Below are 9,134 nucleotides of genomic sequence, written 5' to 3' on the forward strand. Positions count from 1 at the left end.
GTGGGTTGTTTTATTTTAATTTAATTCTTTTTTAAACGAGCATGTGTTTCCTTCTTCCCTTGTGCTTTAAAAGTCTCCCCTGGAATTCTGACTTAAAGGCTTTTAACAAAAGCCCCTCTATTGACATTGAGGAAACTGCATAATTATAAGCTATAGTTTGAACCGTTCTCTTTATTTTCATTGTTTAACTGGGTTTTGTTTATGCCTATGGGGTTTAACCGTGCTGCCTTTTGTTCACAAGGTTGAAATGAGAGTTCTCCCTGGCTGATCATATTAAAAATGATCCATTTTTAATAAAGGTGGGAGGTTTTTTAATAAAAAATAAAAATAAAATCAAAAATGTAAATATGAAAAGTGATGAAAATGTTTGTCTGGGGTTTTGTTTAGCTTGAATTGCCTGGTGGCACTGGGAAGGAGGGGAGTCAGATCTGGCTGTATTAACGGGTCTAATAGTTACTAGAGTGGAATGGCAAAGCATTTCTCCCTGCTGATCCTGGCCTGCCATCGTGATGCCATCATCATTTTGGTGGTACTTTCAGGAGCAGTCATTGCCACACACTTCAAGGAGCACAGGGCAGTGTGCGCATCCCTCCCATTGGATGCACACATCCCCAACAGCTGGAGCTCAGTGCCTCGTGCCATGATGCTGACAGCACTTCCTCACCCCATGAGGACTTTATATTCATTCCCTGGGCAGTTATTACCTTGGTGAAACCAAGGATTATGAGGAAAAGAAAAGAAATAGGGTATCTATCAAGTGCAGAATACAAAACCCCAGATTGTTTTGGTCGCTCTGGCTGAGCAACACACTGATAGTTCTTGTATTACAAACCCCAGTTGAAATCCCATATGCTGTGAAATCTCATCTGCATAACTCAAATGTGTGAGAAATAATGAAGCTTTTCTTTCATTTCCCCTCCCCAACTTTCCATCTCAGCTTTTCATTTTTCTGGCATGGTGCAGAGCTGTTCTTTAAGGCTGGAATGGCGATGGGGAACCCTCTGAGTCATCTATTCCCAGCAGCCCAAGGAAGAAGTCATATCAGGGGACTGGCTGCTGGGGGAGGCTCAGCTTTTTGTAATTAGAATAATTAATTACTAGCTCCTACAAAAGCCTGAGAGAGAGGGAAACCCACTTTGTGTCTTCCTTAGTAGTAGCACAGGCAGTTGCGAGGGTATAGTCTTGCCTCTCTTTGTTTTGCTTTGCCTTTCTCCCCACCTTGGTGCTTCGTGACTAAGTGACATAAAGCCCTTCACAACTTGGGGAAGTGGAAAGTAGATCTGACCCCCATGGAGGTGAGTGCCCCATGTTCATACCTTCTTGGTCTCTGGCTTGGTGACTATTTGAGCCTTTCTTTGCAAAATGAAACCACTTGAACAGATAGGAGTCAGGGAAACTTTGCTTAGACGTGCTTATTAACTAGAAGATGTCCCATCTGCTGAGAGAGCAGTTTTCACCTCCTGGGAATACAGCCCTGGCTTTCCACTGTGTGGTTTATGGGCAGGTGTTGGGACTGGTGGTGATGCAGTGATGGTCTCCTTTATGTTTTGCATATGGCCTGACTTTGCTAGGCTTGCTTTGAGGGGAATGCCTGGTTTAAGACACCCAGCAGAGTTTAGAGTAGATAGAGGTGCTTTATCCTTTCAATCCAATTCCCTTTTTGCCCTCTCCCATTGTTTATCCTCCTTGGGGCTCTGGCATTATTCCCTCCTTGCTCCCCCTGCTGCCTGCTCCATCCTCTGAGCTGCTGTGGGTACCAGCAGCATCTCCCCATTGCGCTGCGGATGCAGGGCTGGTGTCCCTGTTGCATTGCCTCTATAATTTCCCCAGGATGCCACATCCTGGGAAGCTATCCCAGGGTGCCTTCCAACAAGCTCTCTGCTTGGAAACCCCCTGAGGGCTTCGTGTCTCCAGATGATAGTTCACATTGGTGTAACCTCTTGAGATGAGTTAATTCCCCCCTTTTCCCTGCTCCAAGTTGGTTTCTAATCCCACTGTGCTCAGGGAGGGTTACTCAGATGGCTTAGATCAATGGCAACGGTTGAGCTGCTTTAGCTGATCAGTAGGGACTGCATCTCTCACTTGGATTCAGTGACACTTTGGGGATGTTTTCCCCCATGGATATCCATGCCTGTGCAGTGAGGGTGGATACTGGCAGTCATCCCACCAGGAGCACCACGATGTTATGGCTTCAGCCTTCAAGGGATGCAAAGGGAGGAAGCAAGAGGAGAGCAGCTGAAAGATGGGGAAATGAGGAGTGCTGAGATTATGGGAATATGAAATTTATCATTTTCTAAAGAAATCTTTTCCTTTTTTTTTTAATGTGGCAAAAGGTGGAAGTGAAAGGAAGAGGGAAGTTGCTGGTGCTGGGGAGAAACACAACTCCTCTGGGGAAGTGCTGACCAAGGGGCAGAATGCTCCCATCAGCCTGGCTGGGTGTGGGAACCTGAGGGATGGAGAAGCTGGGGCTTCCCTGTGTACCCATCCATCCCACTCTGCAGCTCCAGGGGGGGGAAGCAGCAAAGCTGGATTAAGGTGCTGCTGGATGAGGGTCCGGGCTGCTTTTGCTCCCTTCAGGGCTGAGGAAGAAGGAGCCAAACTGAGAGCAAATAAGAGCCTTTTGGAGGAAAATCCTGCTTTTTTTCCTCTTTTGGAGTCAAGAGTGTTTTGCTATTGAAAATTTACAAGAACGTGCAACCACCCTCAGTCACTTCTTTAGAATAATGAATCCTTCATTTGCAGTGGCTGCAGTTCAACAACATAATTAAATGTATGCAGAAATCCATTTAGGAAAAATACAGCCTTTAAGTGTGCGCTGTGAGTCCTGGCATCCTGCTGATGCCTGGTGATCACGGCTGGGGTGATGCTGGTGGGCAGCTCCTGTGCTGGCTGAGCACCAGCGCTCTCCTGGGTTGAAGCAGTGAAAAAGCAGCACCTCTGAAGGGGTGGAAAAGCAAAAGTTGGATGTGAAATGCTGCGTTTTGGGAAGCTTCATGTGGTGGTTTTGCTCATTTACATCTTGAGACGAGAGCCAGAGATGCTTCTCTTCTAGAAAGTTCTTTTACTTTCTGGTGGTCTTCCGCAAATGTATTTACAGTAAGAGCAAAAGCAGCGCTGTGCTTTGTCTCAGGAGGGATCTCACATGCGATGCCGTAGTGGAAAACATGAGCTCTCCCAGCACCATGGGAATCCTGGAGCACTGTTTGCTCGGCTTGTGGAAAAGGTTTGGAGTTGACCTGCCCCAGGCCATGGGGCGCGGGGGGGTCAGGCTGGGAGTGCAGTGATGGCAGCTCCATGTGCCTCATTACATGAAAAGTGGAAAGGGAGAAGCCTTTCAAGTGTCAAAGACCAGCAGAGGCTGGGATGAAGCCACAGCATCGCAGCCAGATGTGCGGCAGAAGGATGACCCCTGACAGTTGAACCCAAAGGCAGGGGTGAAGCCACCCACACGCCAGCACTGGAGGGGATTGTACTCCCTGCTTTTCCACTGCCCATAAATCCCTGCTCCTACATGTGATTTATTGGAAAGTTGGACCTGTTAGATGCTCTCAGGAGGAGCAAAAGGCAAAGCTAAGGGTTATGTTAGTGCTGGTGAAAGGCAGGCCCAGAGGAGCAATGGTGTTGGAGGCATCCAGCTGTGGCTCAGGCAACCCTTGTGTTTTTCTTCTAAGTCCTTTTTGGTGATGCATTTGAGAGATTTTGCAGAAATCTATAAATTCCCCAAGGAAAAACATTGAGGGGGACCTTCTTCCACCCATGGATGAATGGTGCCTCACTGCTCCGTAATATCTTTATGGTATCATGATGACTTTGCAAAAGCCCACCACTTTCCCTAGGAGAAGTCATTTGGTACAAGAGCAGATGGATATCAAGTGGGCAGTAAGCCACGCAGCGCACAGTGCCCCATGAAGGGCTAAGGTGGAATAGCTTTACTAAGGATCGGTATCACCTTCTGGAAAAGAAGGTGGGAGGAAAGGTTGGTTGGTTGGGTGATGCCATTCAGGATACACTGGAAAATTCTTTACAGGATTGTCATGAGTTGGTCCAGGCCCGTCTCTTTCTTGGTACCTTTACCTTTGACTTCTCTGTTGCTTTTCAGAGAGCTTGGCTACCCCTTGGTTGAGCTTTTGACATGCCACTTGTCTCTTCTTTCCTTGTTCAGCCTATCTTTCCAAAAGGATATTATCTGACTTCTGAAGTAACACCTTCATTTTCTTTATGTGCATCAAGTCCTATTATCTGGCAGTGCAAAATGCGTTATATTTTAACTGTTACTTCTGTGCCAGAATCAAGATCTCCTGTTTTCGAAATAACTGAGCAGACGCTGGAGGCCTCCTGGGGGTATTTGTTGAATTGCTGGTTCTGTGGAGGCAGGAGGATGAATTAATAGATTTCAGGTTTTCCACCAGTGCTTCTGGGTAGCTCTTGAACCCCTCTGCCCTTTGCTTCCTAGTTTACAATTGGGATAAGTGACCATTTTCAGCAATGATTTTGCAGAAATCCCACCTAACTCTCAAGTATTACATGCAGCACCTGAGGCATTATCAACCTCCATGAAAAGCCTGATGGTTCTTGAAGTGTCAAGATGACCATGATAGCAGTTGTGACTATATAATTAAGGCTGACTTTATAACACTAATCTGAAGACATCCATTTGCTGCATGCATCTTAATGCCTGTACCTGGCATGGTGTGAGTTCTCCTAACAATGCTGTCTGTGCAGTTTGTGGCTTTAGACACTGGACAGGCTCATGGTGATGTGGTGTTTAGGTTGGAGCTGGCATCTTTCTAAGGAAGACATCCTGTACTATGAGGGTGCTGGGGCACAGGGTGCCCAGAGAAGCTGTGGCTGCCCCATCCCTAGCAGTGTTCAAGGCCAGGTTGGACACAGGGGCTTGGAGCAAGCTGCTCCAGTGGAAGGGGTCCCTGCCCATGGCAGAGGTTGGAACTGGAGGAGCTTTAAGGTCTCTTCCAACCCAGCCCAGCCTGTGATCTTGGAGTTCTGGATGGACAGAGTGGCCTGCCAAGTCTGGCTGTGTCTGTTCCTACTACTAGTCAGGTAACAGATCCTTACCCTTCTTGTCATGCACTGCCCAAAGTGCTCAGATAGAAACCTTTACAGCCTCATGTCCCTGACCATGCTACATCCATCCCCACACTCACGCTGAAGGGACCCGAGTTTGCAATCTCTGCTCACATGAATGGCAGTGCCACTCCCCGTTAATCACCCCATGGACATGCCCTGGCACCAGCAAGTGATTAAAATAGCAGAAGTGGCTGGTTCCCTTCCTTAGCTCGTAACGAGAGAGCAGGAAAAAGTGGAATAAACAAACTAAAGCTGCAGAGCAGTCACGCAAGCGAAGGGAACCAAGGAGCATCAGCAGAAAGGGCTCCAGGACAACACCATCTGCGAGCACTTGAGGTTCAGGAAATGCTGCTCTTTAAGAAGTTCATGGTGTTGTTGCGTACGGCCGGAAACAGGCTGGGGGTGAGGCCGTGCTATTATGCCTTTTATTTGCTCAGCATATTTTGCCTCTTTTTAAGTAAAACCAGCAAAAGAGGAACTTAAAAGTCACTTCTCCCATAAAAGCTTTTCACTGCAGAATTGTTCATGGGTTTTCTTCTTTTGGGCTGTTTCTACCTTACATTCTTGCTGCTGTTACACTAAAATGTAGGGGAACAATAGTAAAAAGGCCTGTGCTCCCAGCTCTTCTGAAATGCCTGGGAAGCTACCAGAGACCCATGAGCTGCAGTCCCAAAAGATGGGATGCTGAGCTGGATCAGCACCGAACTGTGAGCACAGGAGGACTAGTTGAGCTGTGCAGGCTCACACATAGTCCTGGGCTGCCCAAATTGCTCCTGGTTCAGATCTGGGAGATGCCCTCCATGGATGTATGGACAGGGGAGGAATGATGTTGATCCATAGCTGACTGCCTGGGCTTGGGCATGGGAACTGTGCTTGCCATGAGGCCCCAGGTGCCCCTGCCTATGTGACTGGGGTCACTGGGGCACAGTGGAAAGGCTCTGAGGCTGTCCTGGCTTTACACAGTGAGAGTGCAGGGCATAGCATCAAGGAGGTAAAAACCAGAGAGCCTGGGGGAAAGCAACTGAGTGGCATATGTGTCCTCTGCACCTGCCATTCCTCTGAGTAATCTCTCCCCTCCTAAGCACCTATACAGTAAAAGGGCAGCTCCTGCTCCAGGTTAGTGGTTTCTGAGGCAATACCATTGTCTCATTGTTTATTGGGTTTCCTGACTCTTCAGGGTTAGCTGGCTCATTGGGAAGCCACATTCCCCTTCTCTGCCCTTCACTGAGGGTTGAAAGCACATCCACACACAAATGCACACAAGTCTTGCTGATTTCAATGAGATGTTTGGAACCTTTTCTTTAAGGACCAGAGCAATCCAAAACATATCAGAGTCTATCTTAAAAAGATGGGAGGAAATTGCCCCTGGGAAGCCCTGAAACAAGGTGGTGGCTGCCTGGGGAGAAATAACCTGCCTTTGGTTCAGCAGAGGTGATTGCTACAGAAAGCTATGGGCAGATTTGCCTGGGAAATGAAAGGGTTGTCTTCGTCTAGGCTATTCCTTTAGCTCTTTGCTCTGGATTGCTTAGCTTTAGGGCATATTAACAAGAATTGGGGGAAACTGAGGCTGGTGCACCCAGGGAGAGCATGAAATGCTGGGATGTACAGGGCTGATGGGCAGGGGGAGATGCTTAGCTTGGAGAAGCGCCTTTCTGCACTGCACAACCTAAGGATGCTCGAGGGCACTGGGGACCGCGATGAGTAATGCTCAGAGTAGGTGGTCCCAGGCCTGCTGACCAAATGTTCCTCCCGAGCTACTATATTTGGATACCACAAGTGAGTGATTTCACTTTCCTGTTGAATCACAGCCCCCTAAAGCTACATGACTGGCTGCTAAGGCTCGCCTTGCAGCACATACAGCTCCCCGAGCAGCAGCCCCTCGTCTCGCACAGGTCACCTCGGGCAGCACTAGTTCTGCTTGGGAGTAGAGAGCTGCATCGCTCGATGCTTAATTGCAACCAGATTCCTCTAGAAATGCCTGCTGGAATATTTATAAACATCGGAGCCAGCAGCTGCTAATGCCAAACAGGAAACTTTAAGCTGAACAAACTTTTCCACGTTTCTAAGAGGGAAAAGTAAACCGTAGCTAAGACCAGTATTTAATAAAGAAGTCTAAATAGCAACAGGCTTCCAGTGTTCCAGATCCTGGGAGAAGTTCGTGATTTCTTCCAGTCTTGGTCCCTTTCATTTAGCCTGTGTTCTATAAGGACTATGCCTGCACAGTGATGTGACAGCCCTGTGTAATGGTACAGCCTGTGCACTAGGGCAGTCTCACAGCAGGAAAGGGCCATTGGGAAGCTTACAGTAATGGTACATGTGCTGCACATGCTCTCGCTGGAACTATCAGTCTCGGGGGACTGGCATTTTAACCTGTGGGTTAATGTCATTTCAAGGGAAAACAAGTAACGCAGAACTCAAATGGAAAGCAATGAGCCAGGGATGAGGCTGGTGGGAGCAGCGGGCACCCGAGGGAAAGGAGCCCTGTTTTGGCTTGCACTTCATGTTCTGGGCTGGTTTTACCCCCGCCTCTCAAGCTCTTTTCTAGGAATTTCATGTTTCTGCTCATTCATTACTTGGTATTGAGGCAATATTCTGGAGCTCTAAACCACGGAAAAAATGTAGCACTAAACCTTTGGAATTATCTGTTTTAAACAACTTGTGCCAATTATGAATTCACTGAATTCATCTTCAGGCTAAAGGCATTATTAGGCTTTTAAAACCTGATTCGTGTCATTTTATAGTCAATTACACTGAAATAGAGGTGCAACTTCTGGCTGTTGATAACAAATCCTTATCTGCTTCTTGATGTGAGTTAATCTTTTAAACAAGTCAATGGTGTGTGGTGAGCTTGGCTGTAGAGTCCATAGGCTGAATTACACTTCCCTGGGTGGGTTTTGGTGAGCAGCATGCATTTTAAGAGGCAAAAATGTTGTAGAAGGAAATGAAGGTTTAAGGATTCCTGTAAATTTTAGCAGCTAATAGCAGTAGGATCTCAGGAAGGGTTTATTACAGTATAAAATGTGGAATTCAGCAGCAAATTTATTCATAGCTTTTCTACTTGAATGGACTTTATCTGGTTTAATTCCAAGTGGGAAATAAAGCCCCCAGGTGGACAGCCCCGTGAGCACTTGATTTTATCATGAGGCTGGGAGGAAGGAAGGTCTCAGCCTGGTGTGGAATGAAGAGGAGTGTTGCTGGATGGAAGGTCAGAGACAGCTGTGGTGATCAGAGGTCTCTGCCACGCTAGGAATGTGGTGCGCTGTATTGCCAGCTCACTGTCCAGAAATCCATTCCATGAGAGAACTACAGGACACTACCAGCTCAGTGGGTTGCTGCTAAACGCTCTGTGTTTAGGTTTGGTCTTTCTCACTTGTTACTGTATTCCGGGTACCCTGCAAAGGTGCAGATGGGGCAGAAGAAAGGGTTCAGCCTCCATCCTTCCCCAGCAGGTGGTATCAGCAGTAATCCTGCCTGTGCTTCCCTCATGCGTAAAAGAAAATATCCCTTGACAATTACTTCTCCTTTGCTCACGCTGTCACTGCAGATACTGTATGGAAAACCAAGCTGAATTTTTCAGCAGCTGGAAAGACACTATAGCAGCCAAAAAGAAAGGTGGGGAACCTTGGAGAGCATCCACATAAATGTTCTCTATCAGGATTATCTCACCAGTTGTTTGTCACCCCATAATCAACCCTCTAGCTCCCTTTAATGCTGAATCCCTCCCAGTGAACAGGTTTGCTAAGGTACAGTTTGCTGTGCTTGAGTGACTTCTCCCTTGGGAATAGCTCAGAAGGGTGTGTTTGTCCTGTTGTAGAAAGTGCATATCCATCCTAGACCTGCATCACCTCTGCTTGCAAGTCCTAGCTGAATATACCCATGATGAGCAGACTCCTTGGCAGCTCCCAGTTGCTGCAGCACCCTCCTGCCATACCCTTTAAGGCATCACTGGGTTTTCCTTCCCCTGGGTCATGGTTTAAGCACCAGGCTGCTCCCCTGTCCAGAATAGGCATGATGGAGCATGAGTCACAAGTTCTCCATGTTCTGGTATC

This window comes from Psittacula echo (genome assembly GCF_963264785.1).
Source record: "Psittacula echo genome assembly, chromosome: 11".
NCBI classification, from domain to species: domain Eukaryota; kingdom Metazoa; phylum Chordata; class Aves; order Psittaciformes; family Psittacidae; genus Psittacula; species Psittacula echo.